Source organism: Pleurodeles waltl, chromosome 3_1 (genome assembly GCF_031143425.1).
Source record: "Pleurodeles waltl isolate 20211129_DDA chromosome 3_1, aPleWal1.hap1.20221129, whole genome shotgun sequence".
Classification (NCBI taxonomy): domain Eukaryota; kingdom Metazoa; phylum Chordata; class Amphibia; order Caudata; family Salamandridae; genus Pleurodeles; species Pleurodeles waltl.
The window spans coordinates 1331994981-1332019119 of NC_090440.1; positions in this window are offsets into that span (position 1 = coordinate 1331994981).

A 24139-nucleotide genomic window follows, 5' to 3' on the forward strand; every position below is an offset into this window, starting at 1 on the left:
CTACAAGTGTGTCATGATGATCTTTTAACTGGCCATAAAGGAATTTTGAAAACTACCAAATTAATTAAGAGGTATTTCTAGTGGCCTGCCATGATCCCTCTAATAAGACTATGGGCCTCATTCTGACTTTGGCGGGCGGCGGAGGCCGCCCGCCAAAGTACCGCCGTCAGAATACCGCTGCGCGGTCAAAAGACCGCAGCGGTTATTCTGAGTTTCCCGCTGGGCGGGCGGGCGACCGCCAGAAGGCCGCCCGCCCGCCCAGCGGGAAACCCCCTTCCATGAGGATACCGGCTCTGAATGGAGCCGGCGGAGTGGAAAGGGTGCGACGGGTGCAGTTGCACCCATCGCGATTTTCAGTGTCTGCATGGCAGACACTGAAAATCTTGGTGGGGCCCTGTTACGGGGGCCCCTGCAGTGCCCATGCCATTGGCATGGGCACTGCAGGGGCCCCCAGGGGCCCCATGACACCCCTTACCGCCATCCTGTTCATGGCGGCCGAAACCACCAGGAACAGGATGGCGGTAAGGGGGTCGGAATCCCCATGGCGGCGCAGCAAGCTGCGCCGCCGTGGAGGATTCCCCAGGGCAGCGGGAAACCGGCGGTACACCGCCGGTTTCCCGTTTCTGACCGCGGCTGTACCGCCGCGGTCAGAATGCCCAGGGATGCACCGCCAGCCTTTTGGCGGTGCATCCGCGGTCCCCGGCCCTGGCGGATTTTACCGCCAGGGTCGGAATGACCCCCTATATGTTCAAACCTGTGATAAATGCATTTGAGGAAAGACAACACAACTAGCTTCTGAAGGTGAGCTTCAGCCTCTTCCCATTGCACCATATCCATGGCACACCGTTACTATGGATTTGATTGCAGATTGACCTTCAAGTCAAGGTTTTTACACAATCCTAGTTTTTGTGGACATCTTTTCTAAAATGAGTCAGTTCGTCCCTCTGAAGAAAGTTCCTGGAGCCTCTCAGTAGCACAGCTATTTTTACAGCACATAGTGAGAGCTCATGCCATTCCGGTGGTTGTAACCTCAGGTCGAGCTCCCCAATTTGTTTCCCAATTCTGGAGGTCCTTTATGAAAGAACTTGGAATAGACAGTTATCATCCGGAAATGGATGGATAGACAGAAAGAGTTAACCAGGAGATAGAGCAGTACCTATGCTTATATCTTCTGGACCAAGATAATGATTGGCCAGATTTCATTTGGACAGCAGAATTTGCATACAACAATGCTGTTCATGCTTCCACGGGTTATTCTCCTTCCTATTTGAACTCTGGTAGGCACCCAAACATTATCTTAGGGAGGTCGGGAAGCTCGGTCCCAGTTGCGAATGAGTTCAGTAAGAAAATTCAAAAGACCAACAATCCGCTAGAGAACGTTTGACCAAGGCGAAGGCCTCTTACAAGAAGCATGCTGACAAAAAGAGGAGAGGCAATCCTGAGTATTGCAAGGATGAGAAGATCTGGCTATCTACTTAACATTTACATTTAAGAGGGAACAAAAAAGTTCAGCCTAGATATGTAGGACCTTTTAAAATAAAGAAAATTGTAAATCCAGTAACAGTCAAACTTGCCTTGCCTCCTCAGATTAAAGTTCATCTAGTATTCCATGTCTCGCTACTTAAAGAAGCCCTCCCAATGTTAGGACAACCACCCCCCAGGATCTTATCCAAGTAGATTCACATTTAGAATATGAAGTGAATAGAATTTTAGACTCAAAGTTTAAAAAAGGAACATTATATTACCTCATTGATTGGAAAGGTTTTGGCCCAGAAGAAAGAAAATGTGCATGCTCCAAGGTTGATAAGGCAATTTGACAACACTTTCCCTAACAAACCTTCTGTGTTAGGGAGTTCTTTGGGTGGGTACTGTCAGGAAAACTATTGCCAGTGTTGTTAAGTTCTTCCATCAGCAAAAACGATTCCTCTTTTCCTTGTATCCACGGTGGTTGCAGCGGCATCCTCACTCCCGGTGGCTTTTGCGGAGGCTGTTCTTAGAACTAGCTTCTTCCTGTTTAACTGCCACTCAAGATGGTGGCCGCAAATCTTTGTGAGGTCAGCCCTCTAGTGTTTCTACCTTAGTCTCATGCTGAAGCTTCCCTCCAGCTGTTTCCCTCTGGGAGATGTGCACTTCAACTTTCATCCTGAGGAGAATGTGCAGTGTTCCTGAGGCGCTTCGTTTCATAGAGATTTCTTCCAGTTTTGAGTAATTAAGTATTTTTCTTGTTATGGTGTGCACACCAGCTACATTTTCCATTCGGAAGAAGCTGAATTTCTTCCTTCTTCCAACAACTGGCTATCGGCTTTCTGAGGAGAATTCATTTTGGCTTAACAGAACTTCAAGGAACTGCTGTAAGGAATCCTTTTGTATGATTTCCAGACTGCCAGATATGTACATATATATTAAAAAACTCTTCGCCTTGCAGACTTGCCAGTCTTAGACACAAACCTCAGTGCTCAGACTAATTCATAGAGACTGATTGATAAAACTGAACCTTGAGAAGGAGTTTTTGTTTCCTGTAAAAGACATTAGTAGATTGCATATTTGTGAACCTTTGAACTGTTCTCCATAGAACCTTGGATACCTCTGATTCCTGGAGAAAAGAAGATATTAATTTAACATTTTTCTCTTAGAGAGAGGCTAGTCTTTTAAATTATCCAGGTTAGGAGAATGATACAATTGAGTGAATGTGAATGGCTGAACAGTTGAATGGGCAGTAGAAATGTACTTATCTATGCTCTTATCACCCGACTGCAGGTCCTTCCTTTAAAGAAATTTCAATAAGAAGAAAGGTGCTGGTTACAGAAGCACACACTGAATATCTCATCTTCGAGTGGGAAACACAGTCTGGAACTGGATCTGGAGGGGGTCTCTCTTTTTCTGTTCCCATTCCCCTTTCCTCCTAGCGGATGCAGGGTTCAGATATTCAGTAAAGTCTGAGCACGCACCTGTTGGAGGAAGCTGGGTAAAAGGCATCTGCTCATGTGAAAGCTTGATTTAATGGATAATCTCCTGACATAGGCCCACTAAATTCCCAGGACCGGATGGGATTACCGCACTGTTCTACAAGAGATTTGCTCTTCACCTTCTTCTCTTCCTACTGCTCTTTGATTGAAGAGTTGCAAGTAGAAGCAGATAAGCAGTGGTGGTATATTGACCAAAATCTGACTTCTAGACCTATTGGTGAAGTTGTTGTGTAACCATTTTAGCTATAGTTTTATACACGTTATTTTAGCAAAACTAGGCCTGCCGCTGTGCACTTTAACCTAGACATGTTTTATTCTAGCTTTATTAGAATATTTTAACAATAGCTACATTTGCGGTCTTGTTTTATTTTCTCTATCTAGCTGTTCTTATCGTAGGTCAGCACTGCGTTCTTAAACAAGACATTTCTTTCACTCTGTGCTTTTCTCAAGGCTGCATTTAGATAGGTTGCTGGCAAAAGTGGTACGCTTTGTCTCCAATGTTCACAGAAACGTACACACTCTTATGCGGGGATACTTCCTTGGAACATCAGCTGTTTTATTATAAAAACACTACTTTGATCCATGTACGTTAGATGGAGATTCTAGCCAGATGACCACGACTGTATGCTGATTGCTGAGTGCTTTGCTGCAGCTGCTTATGTAGACTAAAGACCTCTTGCTCAGGTATGAGGGATGATGTCTTCCGAGGGGAACCTGAAGGGAAGAATTAGAGATTAACATGCTGTGCTCTACCATAGCCTAGGTAGGCATTATTCTCAAAAACCGTAGTGACAACTTTGCAAACAGACATGCTTCAGCACAACACCTACACACAAGGGACAATAAAAAACATCTGGTCATCGGAGTAATTGCTGGTACCATTGGTTTCACCTATGTAACTTTCAATGAGGGTGAGAGAGCCCCGACTGCATACAAATCAAAGTTGTATTCAGCAGCAGAACAACACTTTGCTCTCACCGAATAAATTCTCACTGCTGTTCAGATGGCTGTCATTAAAGAAAGACCACTGGCCTGGGGGAAACGCATTATTGTCGTATCTCCAATCCCAGCCCTTGAGGCTGTTACCAAAGCCAGAGTTTCAAACTCTAAAGCATCACATCCTCGTTGGAGCCAATGGGCAACGTCTCTGACAGCCACTGATGTTGACTATATTTTTTACCCAATGTTACAAACTCAAGAGTTCTTGCAATATGAACTAGAATACCCAGTTCTGGCAAACACATAGCCTATTGATCAATATCAAAGAGTCATGTACACCGATGGAGCAGCACAACCTGAAAAGGGCACAAAGCATCAATACTCCGCTGCTTGCCCAGTGGTAAGCAGCCAAATGGTGGGTAGTAAGTTCTATCCACAACATACTTTCACGCAAACCCTAGGGGATTGCACTGCACAACTAGCAGAGATAAAGGCTCTGGTGATGGTACTGGAACATACGGATCCTGCACAGCTAACACTGATTGTCTGTGATTAGTGCTATTCTGTCCAGTCCTTCAATGAATATCTGCATTACTGGCCCCAGAATGGGTTCAGAGATTCCAAAGGTAACACCATCAAACACAGATTTCTGTGGGGGAAAGTTGCGGATCTGAAGGAAACGATGCTAAATGTCTATGTTGTACATACAGTTGGACACCAACGCGTTGGAATACACATTGCTGGGAATATGCTGGCTGATGAAGCAGCCAAATCAGCAGTAGCTACGGCTTCTGTTGCTGCAGTAACTCGGTCTAGGACGAAACTAGATGATGACATATGGGTTGCTGTGAAAGCTAAGGCTGAAGGCACGCCCTTACCAAAAGCATTTCCTGCTAAATATTACAATCGAATGGGAGGCTTCTTAGACGCAGAAGTAAATATGCCAGGCGTAGGAGTTTGAGTAACGCCCAATAAAGATCTAAGACCAGAGTTGATTAAAGCAGCGCATCGGGGGTTGCCTCTGCCCATGCTGCTGTGGCAGCTACAATATCATTATTGCAGGCTGGCTATTGGTGGCCAGGTCTATACAAACAGACCAAGCAGTATGTCCTTTGTTGTGATATCTGCCAACAAATTAAGGGGTCCACCGTCAAACGCCCACCACAGACACCCCTCCTAATTTCAAACAAATCATTACAATGTGTGTACTTGGACCATTGTGATCCCCTGACACCAGACGTTGCATACAAATACATTTTAGTTGCTGTTGACTCTTGGTCCAGATTTCTATGGGCGTGGTCACAACGCTCGGCTGACACTCAGACTGTTATTAAAGATTTGCAAGTCTTTATCGCACATATGTTGTTGCGGCTTTCCCCTTGGACCAGGGCCCTGCTTTCATCTCAAGGACATTCAGGGCGCCATGGTGTGGTTTGGGGGCCCTACTCCATTACTCATCTCCATTTCATCCAAAGGAAATAGTGTCCTGGAGCAACAAAACCAAGATTTAAAGCAATCCTTAACAGCCAGAGTACGTAGTTTGCTAAATCACCTGTATGGAGTCCAGAGAGCACTTAATAATCTGCCTAGAAGGTCCCTGGAAGGTTGTGCTTCATACGAGTGCCTGTTTGGAACTCGAATGTTTGTTCCAGATCTTGATGGTCCTTCCGTGGAGGCAGCAGAAATACCTTTTGACATAAATGAATGTGTCACTGTCCTGCAGGAATTACAACAGTTCCGTGACGACAACGCTTCTGCCAGTGCTGCCTCCGTAGGAATTAAGGTTGTACCAATAACATGTAGCGGCTGGGATCTAGCACGTGAAAAAGTTGCTGTGAAAAAGGAGTTCAGTCCTTCCTATCATGCACCGGTCCCAGTCCTGGGAATACACGGTACCAGAACTGTAATTCTACCACCGCTGCTTGGTTCTAAAGAAAACCACTTTGTCTCCATTGACAATGTCAAGTTACACCATGTGGCTGATCTTGCACAGCAGAACATAGAGGAACAACCAGTAGTACAGAATCCCTCTCACTACTGGTCAAGATGTCCTTCTACAAGTTTTGAGCAGCAACGCTGACACCTCTCTGAGCTTGGGGAAGGTGGAAAATGATCTTGCATTAGTTCCACTAACATCAATTGTAACAAGTAACACAGAAATTGCTGATCGATTTGACTCGACTTCCACACAAACGGATGGCGTCATTTACAGTGAACCACCGCAGGACACCCCTACCAGTTCTCCGCCTTTAAATACAGCTCCAGTTTTTGCACAAACTGCTTCTGGATACTTTGCCAACATCAATGACACCTTTTCGGACTCATTTGCCTCTTCTGCATCTGAACTACCAAAAACAGGTTAGCTGATAAATTGGCTTACAACTAAGTATTTTATTTCCCATGGAACTATCTGTGGCTTTCCTTGACTGTGTTAGCATTCCTTCTTTGGATTGGCTTTGTTATTACTTTCTTTCTACTGATACATGGTCACTACCTTCCTGAACGATCAACAGTTGAACTGGTGGAGAGGTCCTAAAACCCCATTTTTCTTCTCACAAGATCTGCAGAGACTTGTCTTTCGTGAACATTTCCACTATACCGATTCCTGATTGGATTGTTTGGGATAAAGTCACATTTGATATATAGGGCCCGAAGTAGATCATTCAAATACCATATGTGTTTAAACGTTCTATGAATTATGTAATAGTAACTGGAGTTGTTTCTGATGACTGGGATGTGAAAACAATTGATTCGATGATGAGTTATTTGCAGTATTTTACTGTATTGAAAGTGAGGATGTTTATCAACCCACATAGAATTATGGTGACATGTTTTGCTATAATTATTATGGACACCATTTCATTCACAGAGCAAGTACCCCAAACACTATTGTTAATTGCACACAATGGGAGCATTGCCCGACTCCACCACAAGGGAGTTCTAAAACATATTCTGAAATATGTGCATATTTTTCTGGGCACAATGTTAAAAGTGCTGAGTTGTATTATTTAAAATTGCCATTTATGGAAAATTTACATATATTATTGACAGATACAAAGTTCATCTATTTGGATTCCTTTGTTTCCTGGTTGGCTACAGAAGGCTATGAATATTGGTTGAAGTCGATTGACTTAAAAAGTTTGTGGGGAACAAAAAATTGACAAATAAGGGGAAAGGAAACTTTGTTTAGAGCATGCCTGATACCTGTTCAAATTATTATATTTTTTAATGAAACTGTACAACAGACAAGTTGTTTAGGCTTAGTAAAAATTAAGGATTTGAATGCACCCAGTATTCCTGCCCCTGTAAAATTTTATAAATGGCAAAAGTATATACATGCAACTGAGGATCAACTCGATTAATGGGTCAAAAATGGCAAGTTTAATGCTTCACTTTCACTTCCTGGTGGGTGGGTATTGTGGTCAATAGATACCATGGGGTGTCATAAACGTTTTGTAAACTCCACAGGGGATTTCCAATAACTTTGGATATTATAGGTGGCATTTTGCTATTGCTACGTTTTCTGCCTAATGGCTGTCCTGGTGCAACAAGAAGGAATGAAAGCGCTTCCACCAGCGCAGCTGTGTCATGAACGCATGATGCAGTACTTTTGAGCATCACTCCTGGAACAATTGGAGTGTGACTGGTCTCTGTCATTCAGACTGGTTTTGCACTGTGTTTCGGTGCTTTCGGTGTTTCCATGTTTTGGTGCCTCTGGTGCTCTTTTGAACATGTACTGAAAGTTTGTCTTGCTATGCAGCGCTTGCTTTTATTGGACGCTGATCTGTTGATGTTCTCGCTGAGAGCTCATTACTAGACATGCGCGTTGAGGGTGCGTTTGCTACGGGAAGCTGTTTATGAGTTGCTGTTTGTGGATCATGCAGCTCTAAACTCACTGTTGGGCACATCACAAAATGCTGCTGCCTTGGCCGTGCTCAGGCTATGGAACACAAATTGTCTTTGGTTTTCCTTGGCATAGACCTTCCTACTTTACCACCTGCCGAAGTGGAAGATTTCCTGTCTTCAATTATCCCAGATTCAATTAGCAACTTCCAAAATGACTCTGACTTTTGAAATTTGTCCTTTCCTGATGCCACATTTAACATTTTAAATTGTCCTTTTTATACATGCTTAAGTGTCTTTTTAACTTTTCATTATTAATTTAGCTATAGTTTTATACACTTTATTTGAGCAAAACTAGGCCTGCCGCTGTGCACTTTAACCTAGATATGTTTTATTCTACCTTTGTTACATTATTTTAACAATAGCTACATTTGCGGTCTTCTTTTATTTTCTCTTTCTAGCTGTTCTTATTGTAGGTCAGCACTGCGTTCTTAAACAAGACATTTCTTTCACTCTGTGCTTTTCTCAAGGCTTCAGTAAGATAGGTTGCCGGCAAAAGTGCTACGCTTTGTCTCCAGTGTTCACAGAAACATGCACACTCTTATGTGGGGATCCTTTCTTGGAACATCAGCTGTTTTATTATAAAAACACTACTTTGACCCATGTACGTTAGAGGGACATTCCAGCTAGATGACCACGACTATATGCTGATTGCTGAGTGCTTCGCTGCAGCTGTTTATGTAGACTACAGGCCTCTTGCTCAGGTATGAGGGTTAATGTCTTCTGAGGGGAACCTAAAGGGAAGAATTAGAGATTAACATGCTGTGCTCTACCATAGCCTAGGTAGGAATTATTCTTAATTATTCTTAAACACTGTAGTGACAACATGGTAGCATTATTTCTGTGTTTTAATCTCCTTGTCACAATTTTAATCCTGTCATGCTTCATCGTCCTAGTTATTGCAATACATGCTTTATTACCTAAAATGCAGTTACTCCAATAAAAACCTTATTGAACTACACTCTGCCTCTGATCGTCCTTGCATATGTGAGATTAATGTAACTGAGAAAAATGGATGAGATCTGAGTGACCACAACTTCCCTGAGGAGTCATTTGTGTCATGCGCTCGGTTGCCCAATCATCCTGCTCTTGGGTGGAGATGAGGCACTGCTAGTTAGCCAGAACAAGACCCGGATTAGGCCGACAGGTTTTACGTGGTGCGGGATTAAACTCAGTCTCTCGCAGTACAGGTGATTCTGCTGCCCAAATCCAGTAGTCTCATTAGGATACTGAGAACCTATGCGACAAAGTACCATACGTCTCCAAAATTATGTGAGGTCTGCTATTGCACGTCTACCCCCATTACTCAGGCTACACTTGCTGTGTGGGGCTCAGCTGTCTGCAAAAAGGCCTTACTTACTTCTTTCCGCTCCCAACTCATGCCCATTGTAGATAATACAGACTTCACACCTGGCATGTCTACTGGTGACTTTTAAATCTGATGATCTGCAGGCTGTTTCCCGACTATAAGATCCCCAAGTCTGAACGCTTCCACTGCTTCCAAATCGGGAACTAGGTTGAGCAACCTCACAACAAGGCTGGCGCCACTATGACCCTCACACCCTTTTAAAATATCCTCCAGTGTTTTATGTTGACTAAGTGCCTGGTCTCCCAAATATACAACATTCTCAATTCCCCACATGAGAAGCATCCTTCCAAACACAATGAGAAAAAGGTCCCAGCACCTCACTTGATCCCAAACAATGGCGCAAGATTTTAATCCATTCCAAATTTGCACCAATAACTTTGCACGTCATGCTCAAGGTAGGGAGATCTTGTATAAACTACTATTTCACTGGCACCTTCCCCCCACCGGCTTCAAGTCATTGAACCCACTCGATCTGATGCTTGCTGGTGGATTTGCAGGTATCTCCTACACATCATGTGGTATTGCCTTCTTATGGAGGGTTTCTGGAATAAAGTATTTGTTGCCATCCCTCAGATTAAATGCCAAGAGATTGATAAACTTCCTGAGCTGACTCTGCTTAGAAGGCCATCAGAGGGTTTCTATCCCTGCACTTAACAGCTGGTAACCCCCTCTCTCACTTTCTGTTGGTGGCTAAACACACCAGACTTTCCTTATAGGGGAAACTCTCTATGCCATTTTACGATCTTTAACTCCATACGATTTGGTATCTCTTGGAGCATGAGAAACTAGACTATGACTTCTCTAATAAATCCTCTCTCTTTCTCAAATTATAGTGCCTGTTATCTCGTATTTGAACTCAGAGCTTAGGTGTCAGACCTGCCCCCAAATGCTGTAAGCTGTGGATCTATTTGAATCTTCATTGCACCCATGATTTCGCCCCTCTGTGCCCTCAGAAAACTGATGAGTAATGATGGGTATAAGCCAATATGGGGGATTGGAAATGCAGGACTTGTTAATTGGTGGCTGCAACCACTAACAGTTATGTTGGTTTACCTTTTCTCTGCCTTGTTTTGAGAAAATGTAATAAAAACTATTGAACCTAAAATATAATAGACCAAGGAAGAGTGGAAACGTGAAAACAGAGAGTATGTGTGGACATAATTAAAATGTAATCTAGCCATAGGAATGTTTCAGGAATGCCAAATCTATCTGGGTAGGCTCTGCCTCCTATGGTAGTCCATCACTGCCTATTGGTGCTCTTTCTAATGGTTGTAGGAAGCTGGCCTGGTGTGTGGTGAGCACCTATGGTGTTATCACCGTATACCAGCTCCAGGTATCCCCTATTAGTGAAGTGTAGACAGCGTCTAGGAAGCCAGGGCTCTCCAGAGGTGGCTGTGGCTGAGCAGCCAAGACTTATCTAGGAGCATGCAAAGCTTAGGCAATACCACTACAGTCACACAGCATTACACACATGAAAGAACCACACAAGGTTACAAAAATAAAGGTACTTTATTATGGTAACACAAATACTAAAATACAGTATAGGCAATACTCCACTAGGAGGTGAGTAAATACACTATTATATACACATTAGAAGCCAGTGATTAGCACAAAAATCAATAGTAAACAGTAAAACAACAAAACCATATACTAAGTAAGTGGAATGCGAAAGGCAGTCCCCTCCCCCCCCCAAGGAAGTGGAATCTGTAGAGGGGAGCTGGAGGAACTGGGAACCCCAAAAGGTAAGTACCAGGATACCCCCAGCGACCAGGAGAGAAGAGGTAGGTACCTGTTTTTTCCCTAAACCCACAGGTAAACTTTGAAAAATGGCTGTGCAAGACCCAAAGCAAGATTGGAAGAAACCAAAGGTGGATCCTGAAAGAAGAGGACCTGCAAAAGAAGGGGACCAAGTCCAGTTCGAGTTGGTGTCCGGTTTGGGCAGGAGGCACTACCCACCCTTCTGGACATGCAGGACCATAGAGGGTGGAGACGAAGAGTCAGCTGTGCAGCACTGGAGCAGATGAAGAGTTCCAGAAGTGATGCAGGTGATGTCCCACAAAGGAAGAAGAGTTACAGTCAGTCAGTGGTGTTGGAGAACCTCCAACAAGCCTTGGCAAAGGCAAATGTCACAGATCAATAGTTGCAGAGCTGCTGGGGGCCAGAAAGGTTCAGGGGGACTCAACCCAAGAAGGGGAGTACCAGGTGACCCTTAGCAGTCCCGAGAGTCAGAAGATGAGAAGGCAGCCCCCACTGGCAACTCACAGGCAGCAGGCCCACTCAGCACACCTGGAAAGGAGTCCTGCTTCACTGGAGCAGCAGGCAGGAAACTGTGCTTTGCAGGGAAGAGTGCTGGAAGGCGGGGCTACACTCAGCCTGAAAATATCTTAGAGGAGGAACAAACAAGCCTTGGTAGCTGCAAGGAGAGGCAAGGACTCTCTGTATCCCACATTGGACAGCTGGTAGAGAGGACTGAGGGGACCACTCTAGACCACCATCTGTGTTGCAGGATTCATGCAGTTTTGCAGGGGAAAAGAGCCACGCAGCCGGATGTCATTGCAGTTGGTGCCTGCGGATGCAGGGGAGTGACTCCTTTACTCTAAGGGAGATTTCTTCTTGCTTTTTTGTGGAGGCTGAAGACTCGTCACCCTAAGAGGATGCACAGCCAGGGAAATGTTGCAGTTGCTGGAAAGAGCCGGAGAAACAATGTTGCAAAGCGGAGTCGTCACTGGGGTTGCAGATTGTCGGTACCTGGAGGGTCCAGTTGCAGTCCCGTGGCCAGAAGATGAAGTAAACGATGCAGAGGAGTCCTGCTGGAATCCTGCACATCGAATCTGAAGACCCACCCTGGCGTGAGACCCTAAATAGCCCAGGAAGGGGGATTGGTCATCTAGCACGGTGACCACCTATCAGGAGGGGGCTTTGACGTCAGCTGCATGAGATGGCCACTCAGATGCTCCCTAGGGCCTCTGCCCACCTAGGATTAAAGACAGCAGAATCAAGTGGCCACCTGGAGGAGCTCTGGGCAACACCCCTGAGGTGGTGATAGACAGGGGAGTGGTTACACCCCTTTCCATTGTCCAGTTTCACACAAGAGCAAGGAGCAGCGGTCCCTGGACTGGTGCAAACCGGTTTATGCAAGGAGGGCACCAAATGCACCCTTTAAAACATACCAGTGGCTTGGGAAGGCTACCCCTCCAAAGCCATGTAACACCTATTTCCAAAGGGATAGGGTGTTTCCTCCCTCTCCCAAAGTAAATTCTTTGTTCTGCCTTCTTCTGCTTGAGCAGGCTAAGGAGCAGGAGGGCAGAAGCCTGTGTGTGGGGTGGCAGCAACGCGGGCTGCCCGGAAAACCCCAGAAGACTGGTAGGAGCAATGCTGGGGGTCCTTTAAGGAGCTCCCAGAGTGCAAGGAATCATACAACCAATACTGGCAACAGTATTGGGGTATGATTTAGACATGTTTGATACCAGTGTCAAGTACATTTGTTAAATGGCTTCCCCGCACTTACGAAGTCCAGGAAAATGGAGCTGGAGTTCGTAGGGGCACCTCTACTCATACAGGGGTGCCCTCACACACAGGAACTTGGACCCTGTCGTCTGGGCTAGGAGGGCCTGCCAGAGGGGTGACTTACAGTGACCTGGTGCAGTGACATGTAGTGAAAGGGTGCTTGCACCTTTTCATGCAGGCTGCAATGTCAGACCTGCAGACACATTTTGCACGGGCTCCCATGGATGGCATAATATATGCTGCAGCCCATGAGGAACCCCTGGTGCCCCAATGTCCTAGTTACCTAGGTACCATATACTAGGGACTAACATGGGGGCACCAGTATGCCAATTGTGGGGTGTGCCAAGTCCTAACAACCAAATTTAGGGGAGAGAGCACAGACACTGGGGTCCTGGTTAGCAGGATCCCAGTGAACACAGTCAACACACACTGACAGCAGGTAAAAAGAGGGGGTAACCAAGCCAAAAAGAGGGTACTTTTCTACACTACTGGCCTTTCCTTTGGAATAATCCAGGAAGACTCAACTGTCGATGTGATCACTGCTATCTATGGCACTGCACTACAGTTGGAGATAAGCATGGAATGGCTTTATTGGGTGGCAATACCAAGTACAAAAGACTGAATACAGAACATGGATAATGCTCTAACATGATTACACAGAGTATATATCTTGCTTTTGTATAGAATTATATAAGATAGACACACCTAAACATTAAAATTATGTCCAGATGTAAATAGAGGTCCCAAAGGGAGAGAGGTTGTTTCTTCATTAGTGAAATCAAGTAAGATGTCTCACCTGCATTGACGATAACATCTGTGGCTTCGCAGGTACCTCAAAGATGAGCAGAAATGTCTTATCTATGAACATGGAGAAAATGGAAGTGCACGTTTTTTTCTATTCAGGAAACAACTGATGTGCCTAGTAAATCCAGTTTGTGGTACCAAAGGATCAGGAAAATAAGAAGGTTAGAGCAAATAAAACACCTCAGCCCCACCCTTCCCCCACCAGCCTTATCATGTAGGCCTGATGTAGCTACTGGACACCACTGAAACGCTTCATTGAAAGAAGTACTGAAAGGTCAGAACTGTGCTCATCTCCAATAGAATTTCCAGTGTGTACTTTGAGAGCCAAGCTATATATAAATGGTCAGGGCATGGAAAAAAAGCTATTCAGTGCCAGACAACTTTTCTTACTGCTCAACACTTGAAAGTATTTTGAGCGTCTCTTGTAAGTCATTTGTGGTAAGAAGGCTCAAGTGCTGACACAGCTGGGCATGTCAAGGCAAACTGTTTATAGGAGATGGGTCCTAAGTATTAACAAGTTCAGGAACATCTCCATCACCTTCTTTCTGCAACCTCCTGTGACGTTAAAAGTGTTGTACACAAGTGGGTCGAAATTGACCTTTTCAGGTGAGGAAGTGGAAAAACTTCAGCTGCCATGCTCTTGCTTTCAATCTAATCATTTAAAGTATAATTATTTCGCATAAAGTATGACATAGTGCCTGAATACCACCTCTAAAATATTTTGTAACCATAGCATCCTGCTCAAAGTACCACAAGTGCCTTAAATTTGAGGAACATGATATTGAATGTAAAATATCTGGGTTTACATTTGTTAATAATATTGATGTTTAAAATATAATACTTTAAATTATCGTTGTATGTAATATCATTTTAATGAATGCTGTTTCATGTATATGGTATTATGTTTTATATCACAATATGTTACATTTTAAAGATTTTTTTCTAGGTGTTTGGGATTTACCGATGGATTAGGTTGGTAAAGTTATAATTTAAAAATGTATTAATTCAGGTGTAATAGTCATTATATTTTTCGTTTTATTGTATTTAATTCACTGATGAATATATTACTTTATTTAGTGAAAAGACATGCTTCACCGAATTGTGTAGTTTTTATGGCAGGGTGGGGTTTGAGGGCTGAGGGCAGGGGGCAGAAGAGGCAGTTTTGGGGGGCAGTTTTAGCCTGAGGGCAGGTGGGGGGTCCGGGCACTTTAGCTTTTAGGCCTGGGGGGAGGTTTTAGGTCTCAAGGCGGGGAAGGTCTGTCGGCAGGTTTTGCAGAGGTGAAGTTTTTCAGGGTGGGGGAATGTTTTAGGGCTTAGGGAGGGTGGGGTGTGGCGGGGTTATTTTGTTTTAAGTGTAGGGGAAGGTTTTAGGCCTCAGGGAGGGTGTGGGAGTTAAGGGTAGATTTTTTTTTGTTTTTTTTTAAACAAAGCCCAAGGTTTTGAAGTACTTCTGTTGTTGCACGGGCAGGGTTTTAGGACTTAGGGCGAGAACGAGGTGGGGCTTAGGCCTTGGTTTGGGGGGTGGAGTTTTTTAAGGTTAGGGGTAGTTTTAGGCCTCAGGGCGGGTGTGGGAAGTCGGGGTACTTTTTTACATTAAGGAGAAGGGATATATGGTTGAACCACACATGTGCTTACCACACATACCTTTACTAGCCATGCTTTTAAAAAAGCATACGTGGTAAAGGCATGCGTGGTAAAGACACGGTCATGGTTCTGACCGCGTTGTCAGCCACACGTGGTTGGTTCTACCACGTGTATTTCAATCATAAAACCACATTTTAGCAATGTTATTTTTTATATTTTTATTGCTTTATTTAACTCACAACATACCACTTTCTGTGGTTGTCGGGACACTCATTCCAATCTGTAGACTTCCTTAAATGCTCCCCATATCTCCTAAAACTTCCCTGGGCAGCCTTTTGCCTCGTAGACCATCCTTTTGTCCTCCATGCAATGGGTCAGATCAATTATCCACTGGGTTTTAGCCAGTGGAATTGGACTCTCCCGTCGTCTAGCTATGTTGTGCTTTGCCAGGATGAAGCCCAGTGTGCACAAGAGAAAGTGGCTCCTGGGTAGGTCCACGTCGTTTGGAATATCCAGTATTAAGGACCGTGGTTTATACGGGATCCATGCCACCAGCATAGAGGTAGCTCAGAAAGCACTTCTCGTCAGTACCAATCAGGCATTTATAAAGTGCAACTTATTACCCGGAGGGTATCAAAGCGCTGTGGGGAAGGATGTGGATCAGTGAAGTGCCAGGTCTTGAGGTCCTTCATGAACTGGATCAATGAGTGGGATTGCCTGACGTAGAGGCAGCATGTTCCAGGTCTGCTCAGTGAGGTAGGAGAAGCCTCTTACACCAGCTGAGTTCTTACAAATCCTTGGGGTGGAGACGAGGGCCAGCTGGGTGAAGCGAACCTATCAGATGGGAGTGTAGAAGGAGAGGTAGTGATTGAGGTATGTGGGTCCAATGTTGTGTAGGGCCTTGTATGTGTGATGAAGAACTTGAAGGTGATTCTTTTGTTGACCGGTAGCCAGTGGAGGTCTCTCAGGGGCGCGTTGATGTGGTTGTGGTGGGGGATGTCCAGGATGTGTCTAGCCGCAGTGTATGGCTGTGTCAAGGGGCATTCCCAAATCATATGAAAGATGTAGCCCTTCCCACAGCACAAACAGTTTGGGGAGAGTGCTGTGCCTATCTTGAATAAGTTGCTTCTATTATATTAAACCCTTTGGAAGATGGTTAGTTGAATAAGACACAGGCTTGTTTTCATTACCACTTCTTGGGCGTGCTTCAGAGCTGCTTTCCAATCTATATCCTCCATCTGACCCATCCCATCCTCGCACAAGGCTCTGAGAACATGAAGACCATCTGGTCTATTATTTATAAGTGCACAGTATTTTTGGGAAATTGCCTTATAGGTTATCTTCTCTAGTGGTATTCTGCATTCCATGGGGCTACTGTCTTTGAATGTCTTCTATCTATGGCTTCCGTTTGCAAGGCGTGCTTTACTTGTAGGTACCTAACTATTTGGGAGGGTTGTAGCTGGTATTCATCTTGTAGGGCCTGAAAGGATTTCATCCCATCCCGCTAGCCAGGTCCCTCAAGGTTGTGATCATGATCAGATTCCAGTGCCTCATTCCTGTCAATTTCTGCAGTTCCTAAGCTCGTGATCCAAACACAAGGGGTTCACCGGGGAGAGTTTGCCCGGCCACTTCACATAGTTTGTGGCCTTATCCAAGTCCTCCAAAAAGGGTTTGGGATTCTCTAACAGCAAAATATTTGCCTTATATGTAGTGTACATGAGAGTTCCCTTCCATCAGGGATCTTTCCAATCTCGTCACTAAGTCGTTCCTGGGTGCGAACCCCTACTTGTTCACAACCTGAAGCTGGAAGGCCTAGTAACTTGTCCTAATATAGGGTAATGAAATGTCCCCATTTTATATGCATCTTTGAATGTTCAGAGTGCTATTCGAGGGACACTGCTGTCCCACAAAAGGGTCCTAAGTGTGTTGTCCAACTTGTTGAAATAGGTCTCAGGTACCAGCCAGAGGGTGTTCTGAAGTACACAGGAATTTGGGCAGAGTGAACATCTTAAAAAGTGAGGCCCTGCCCATGAGTGAAAACAGCAACTGGTTCCACCGTTCAGCCTCAACTGGGAAATCACACAAAAACTATCCTTAAAAGCTATTTTCTTTTAGCAAATGTACTGCAGAATGCAGCACACATGTAAATAGGAAGTAACAAGGAGAAGTGAAGATATTTGTCCTTGTTATGCCAGCTTTAGAGAAGCACACCATTTTGTCACAAACCCATGTTTACAATTCTTTGTAAATATGGGTTTGCATCATAATCCATGAGCGGGTTCACAGGAACACCCATGAACCACCTATTGATCACCACCCTGATAATGCAAGGCAGCACTAGGGGTTGCGATGTGTAACTTTTTATTTACAAACCTATGCAATTCAAGTTTGTCTGCCTTTGAAAATCCCAAACAGGATTTTGCAACAGGGTTGAGCCTATAAAATAACAGAACCAAACGCATAATTTTAGTAAATTTGGGTCTAAATGATTGGGCTGTTAGAGATTGAAGATGCATAGCAAAATATGTATCCATTTGAACCTGGTTTTACATTTGTTCTGAATAGTACCATTGGTACCCTTGTACTCATTTTTTGTTATTTTCAAAGGAGTTTATAACCAATGGATGTTGTTAGCCCCAAGGACCACACCGTTATCTCTTTGTTTTCTTTGAAGGCTTTTATTTTGAAAGACATGGGGTAGAGGAGATTAAGTGCTATATCTGTGCTTCAAAATTACTCAATAAACAATATTTCATGTAGGGGTTTCGTTACTAATTACCTTATTCTTCTCAAACAATATAGGTTAGCTGTATCTATCATACTGAGCAGCCTTCTGGTTTGGATTGTGAAGCCATATAGTTAAAAAAACGTGGATGCAAAGGGGTCATAGAGTTGATATCTCAGATAGAAAGGGAACCCCAGACATTGAATGCTGCAGGTGTAAGGGAGGGGTTGTAAATAAAAAATTAATGACTGTAAAATTAAACTTAGACAATGTGAATCTTCTGTCTTTTGAGGTAGAAAGGAGCTATTCAGACAAAAATATTAGAGGCTTGCAGTATTACAGGATTTAATATGACAGTGTTACTTCACTGAACTCAGATGAATTGATATGACTGGGATTTGCAGAATTAGCAGCTGGGCAACAGAGATGTTGCTTATTTAGATGGGAACGTTACTCGCCTCAGGCTGAATGTTCCTAAACTTTGTAGGGGAATGTGGTGTTTGTGAAAACCATTGCAAATATTTGTGAGCCCATATGATTTGCTTATGAAGGAACTATGCTTATTCGGACATAGCTGCATAGGAATACATTATGGTCAGAGCAACCTGTTTGGTGCTACCTGATGTGACAAATTTTGTTCTGCTCAGACAGTCCACATACAGGTAGCGTAGATAGGTGCTCTCTTTACTAAGATCAGTACAAATATTTGTGATCCAGGATAATCTTTGTGAGAAAAAGGATGGTTACTTATTTGTCTATTACTCCATATGAATGTATTGGCTGGTGGGTGGCGCAGGCGGCCCATATTTTGATGGACATTTAGCTTGGCTCAGGGTAACTCCTCATGGACCTTTTATGGGAATGTGGTGTGTTTAAAACACAACATAATCTTTTGTGATCCACTGTGATTTTCTTATAGGAAACATATGATTACTTTTTTGGGCATAACTGCATAGCAATTCATTGAGGTGAAGGGGACCAGTTCATACCACTTGTTGTGACAAATGTTGCTTGACTCCTACAGTGTACACACAGGTAGTGTAGAGGAATGATGCACTTATTAGGATCAATATTAATATTGGTGGGACAAGATAATCTTCATGTGATAAATGATGGTAACTTATTTATCTATAGCTCCATAGTATGCTTTGGCTTCAGTGTGGCAAAATGGGCACAGGTGGAAACATTGCTTGGCTCAGGCTAAATCCATCTGGAACTTGTCAGGGGATGTCGTGTGTTTGAAAAACATCATACATATTTGTGAACAAATGTGTTTTTCATATAAGAGAACTACAATTACCTATTCGGATTGAACTCCCTAGGAATGCATTGATATAAGGGGCAACCAACCTGGTGCCGTCTGTTGTGAAGAATTTTGCTTGGCTCAGGCAATTTATATATAGATAATGTTTGAAGGTACTCTGTTTATTAGAATCAGTACGAAAATTGGTGAGGCAAGTTGATCTTAATGGGAGAAAGGAGGGTTTCCTATTCAACCATAACTCCATAGGAATAATCTGGCTTGAGGATGGCATATGTGGAAACATTGCTAGGCTCAGGCTAAATCCTTATGAAGCTTGTAGGGTGATGTGGTGTGTTGGAAAACATCATACATATTTGTTATCCAATTAGTTTTTCCTATAAAAGAACTATAATTACTTACTTAGATGTCTCCATAGGAATGCATTGAGGTGATCGCAACAAGTTTGGTGTCACCTGTTGTGACAAAGTTTGCTCAGCTCAGGCAATTTACATTTAGGTAGTGTAGAGAGGTGCTCTCTTTATTGGGGTCAAGATGAAAATTGGTGAGCCTAGTTGATCTTGATGGGAGAAAAGATAATTACATATTCTTCTATAACACCACAGGAATGCATTGGCTTGAGGGTGGCACAGTGGGCACAGGTGAAAACATTGCTTGGCTCAGTCTAAATCTCTATGGTTTGTGGTGTGTTCAAAATATTTGTGAGCCAATGTGAATTTCCTAAAGGAAAATTATGATTACATATTCAGAGATAACTGCTTAGGGATGCATTAAGGCCAGGGTGACCCATATGGTGCCACAAATTCTGATCGGCTCAGGAAGTTTAAACACATGTATTAGAAAGAGGTGCTTCATTTCTTAAGATGAATATGAATTTTAAGAGTGAAAAAGTTATTCCATGTTTTGGTGGAAAGTTTGCTTGTGTCAGACTAAATCCTAATAGATGTGATAGCGGTATGTGTTCTGATTGCAAAACAACATATTTTTAGAATGGCATTGCAAAGTCTCTTAAATGGAATTAGGTGAATTATTTAAGGTTGTAATTGTTATTAAATGTTGCAGCATATAAAATGCTAATAGAATAATATGCTGCTTGAATAAGATGCTAACTTCCACCAGTGAATAAGATGCTGGCCCAATAAGAGGCTTTCTCCAGCCTGCAAATCAGATGCTGGCCAAATGAGAAGCTAACTTCAGTTTCATACCAGAAACAACTTTTGTCTGTAATTGTTGGGCAGTTCATGGAGTATTATTTTTTCACTTCTGTTGATTTGTAGATGTATTCAACCTTGTGCTGTGAAATATAAAACTTTGTTTTGCAACGCCTCGCAGTGATGTCAGGGATGACACTGAGTCATCAGGAAAACTTTTATTCATTGGATTTCAAATGACTATCTAATACATTCAGGTTGTTGTAGTTTTTTGCTTCCATTTAACTAATTAGATTAATACTACTGATATGAGTGATTTGTATGTAAGCAGCCCAGATTGGAAACATAATCCGTGATGACAAAGACGTAGAAATTCTATGAACTAAAGGCATATGCCTCCTGATACACATTTCTTTACACTTCTGGTGCCTGTGCAGAAGGAGGCAAAGTGTTGGGGGAAAGGCCAATAAATGTTGGCAGCCTAGGACCGTGCACCTTATTCTGTAAGGTTACAGCATCAAATGCGGGCCATTATACCAGACACCATTTAGTTGCCCCCCCAGACAGAATAAGGCTACTGTGCACCAGCCATGGTAAATGATGTTGTTTGCCCCTGGGGTCCGACCCACTATGGCTTTGTAAACTGGGACAAGTACAACCTTTCCATGCTGGACTCTTAGGCTAGCGAGGGTGAGCAGTCACAGACTTTACATGAGGTAGTTTGGTGGGTAAGAATTCAGAACTCAACAGACAAACAACAGACACAATAATGTAATGTCCACCCTAGTGCTTATCTTCATGACAAAGAAAGTACTTTTAATCTCACAACAGATAGAAATACTACACAATGTATTTAATACGTCATACAGTGTTGTCATAAGTTAGTTTTTAACCATGAGGTGCTACACTTCCACTTCTTTCTCGTAACCATTTTCCCTCCCACTATGATTGAGATTCTGTTATCACTGTCCCCATTGTATTAGGGTGGAGGCAGAGATAGGTTCAGGTGCATATTATGCATATTATGCAAATGTTCATACAAGTTAAGTTTGGAAATCAGTTCAATGTTTGAACCAGCCTCTCATCCACCGATGCAGCTAAGTCTGTCATTACTTGTTGGTGGTGGGTGGCTGTCCGGGTTGGAAAGCGAGTGCATGTGCCATTCCAGCATCACAGGTGGCTTCTTGTCAGGAAAGCGGTTCATTAGATGGTGTGGTTTTGAGGCCTCGCTGTGTAATAATCTCACTACTTGTACTGGGTCCCATCAGATTTGTTTGAAAGACCATGACTCTATCCAGGGTAGCTTATCTCTGAGCAGTCAGGCTTTATCAAGGGAACAAGTGCAAAGCATTAAGAAGTACCAAAACAGTGGAATAAGAAAGAAAGCAAGACAATAAAAATCCATTAAAATGGGTTCTCATAACAAACATTCACTGAAGGATTCCGGAGATATAAATTTTTAAAGGAATAATAAATCACTACTTTCTTATACAGCATAATAAGTATTTGTAATGGACTATTCTTGTAGTTAAACTCTGGAAAACCTATATAAAGTTGAAACCTATTATTCAGGCCCACTTTGGTTAACTAAATGCAGCAGGGAGCAAGTCAGAGTGCTAAGAGACTTGGTTGAACATTTACCTCACAGTCATAGTAGTTTCCTGTCCATTTCTAGGCTCTATGGGTAAAACTGCCATAGAGTTCAATGAAGTGGTCCTGATGCACGGTATACAAAGTGCTTAGGATTCTAATCGGTGCCGGGGGTATTCTTGGGGCTATTCCTCTGTCCATAAAAACAGTGGGGTGACTTTAGCCATAGGGTTTGATGCCCTTTGAAGTCCAGCCAAAAAAGAATTCATCTGGTTTACTGGTTTCCTGTTACAGCAAAACCAGCAATTCCCTTTGACTGGTGATATCTTCTGTTATGGGTGATCAAACTACACTCTGACGATTCTCCCAGGTCCAGCAGACTTATTTGAAACTTTTGAGGGTTGGATCTCGGTCTTCCAGGCTGCATGTTGACAGTCAACAAAAGTCAGGCGTTCTTGGCCACCAACTAGCTGAGACAGGCTTCGTCAGCTTTTGTGGCCCTGTTGCAGTAAGTCAGCAAACTGACTCTTGGAGTCACTTATTTTGTTTGAGGCATGGGGACAACTTTTCCTTGAGTTGAGCTCCAAACGCACCGCCCTCTCTTTGCTAGACCAAAAAGCAGCAGGTGCAGTCCAGTCTTGGTGCAGCCTCTCTGTCCTGGGGGCCAAGGTTACTACTTTGATGCCCAGTTCGTGCCCTTGGGGATGTGGTGACTACTAGCCAATGGGCTACCAGGGCCCCTCTGCGAAGTGATGACTTCTTGTGAACTGTGGCATCTAGCTATTCTGCCCACTCTCAACATGGCAGAACCCTTTTCTTGGTGAGTGAAGGTCCCGAGCCCACCCCAGTGGTGTGGCTATTTTGGGGCCATATGCGCACATAAAAACTGGTTTGAGAATGCTGTACACGTCTCTGTCCTCGGTGCCAACCTGTCTGCAAGAACAAAAAAGCACCCTCTCTCGGTATGTCTACCATTTGCCCTTCAAAGGCAGCTTTCCCTTTGAAGCTCCCCTTTTGGGCTCACATCCTGTTTGGACTTCCTGCCAGGGAGAGGGCATTCCTCTCCCAGTGGCGGGCCCTTTATGTTTTCTTGGAAGTCAGTCACACCTCACCGCCGGAGGGCAGAACACTTTCTTATGTCCAGCAACCATAAATGGTCACTGGAATACAATTGGCACAAAGTGACTACTTACTAAAGTTGCCACTTGTGTAAGAGTTACATTGAATTCGACTTGGGCATTAAGGGGGTTATTACAACTTTGGAGGAGGTGTTAATCCGTCCCAAAAGTGACGGTAAAAAGACGGATATACCACCAGCCGTATTACGAGTTCCATAGGATATAATGGACTCGTAATACGGCTGGTGGTATATCCGTCACTTTACCGTCACTTTTGGGACAGATTAACACCTCCTCCAAAGTTGTAATAACCCCCTAAGTCAGGTTTAATACAATGATTCTTTTGATACCTTGAAGTATCATATTTAGCAGTCTCATTCAGAAGTTAGCACTGCTGAGTTGTCTGCCTATAATCCTGTACCCACCAGTGGGGCTACTAGCCTTTACACAGTGAAAACCACAATGTGGGATTTCTAATGGCAAGACGTGTAAAGTTAAAAACTATGGCTCTCATTACGACCCTGGCGCTCGAACGCTAGGGTTGCAGTGGCAGTCGGACGTGGCGGTCCGACCGCCACATTACGACCGCTGCAGTAGCACTGTGGTCGGACCACCAGCACCACCACTTTTCCTCCACAGGACGGTGTGGAGGTGCTGGCAGTCCTAATCTGCCAGGGCAGCGCTGCAAGCAGTGTGGCCCTGGGGATTATGACTCCCTTCACCTCCAGCGGTTTCATGGCGGTAGCACTGCCAAAACTGCTGGCGGAAACAGGGTGCAGTGTGCACCAGGGGGAGCTCTTCACTGCCCATGCATTTGGCATGGGCAGTGCAGGGGCCCCCTTGGCCTGCCCCGTCACAAAGTTCACTGTCTGCTCTGCAGTGAACTTTGCAATGGACGCTGGTGCACCCTACGCACCACAGCATTGCCACTGGCTCAATTACCAGCCAGAGACAATGCTGTAGGCCGTTTCCCGCTGGGCCAGCGGGCGTAAACTGTGTCCACCTGTTGACCCAGCGGGAAACTCTTAATGACCCCGGTGGGGAGAAAGCGACATTAGCGGCAACCTCTCCATCGGTACTGCGGCAGATGGGAAATTGGGCCCTATATGTCCAATGTTTTAATATATTGCACCCTGCATGTAGGCAATGCAACACCAGTCTTCAGCAGTGGTGGCCCTCCAGGGTAACCTGCAGACCAGTGCTTTACCTTGTGAGAGTTGTG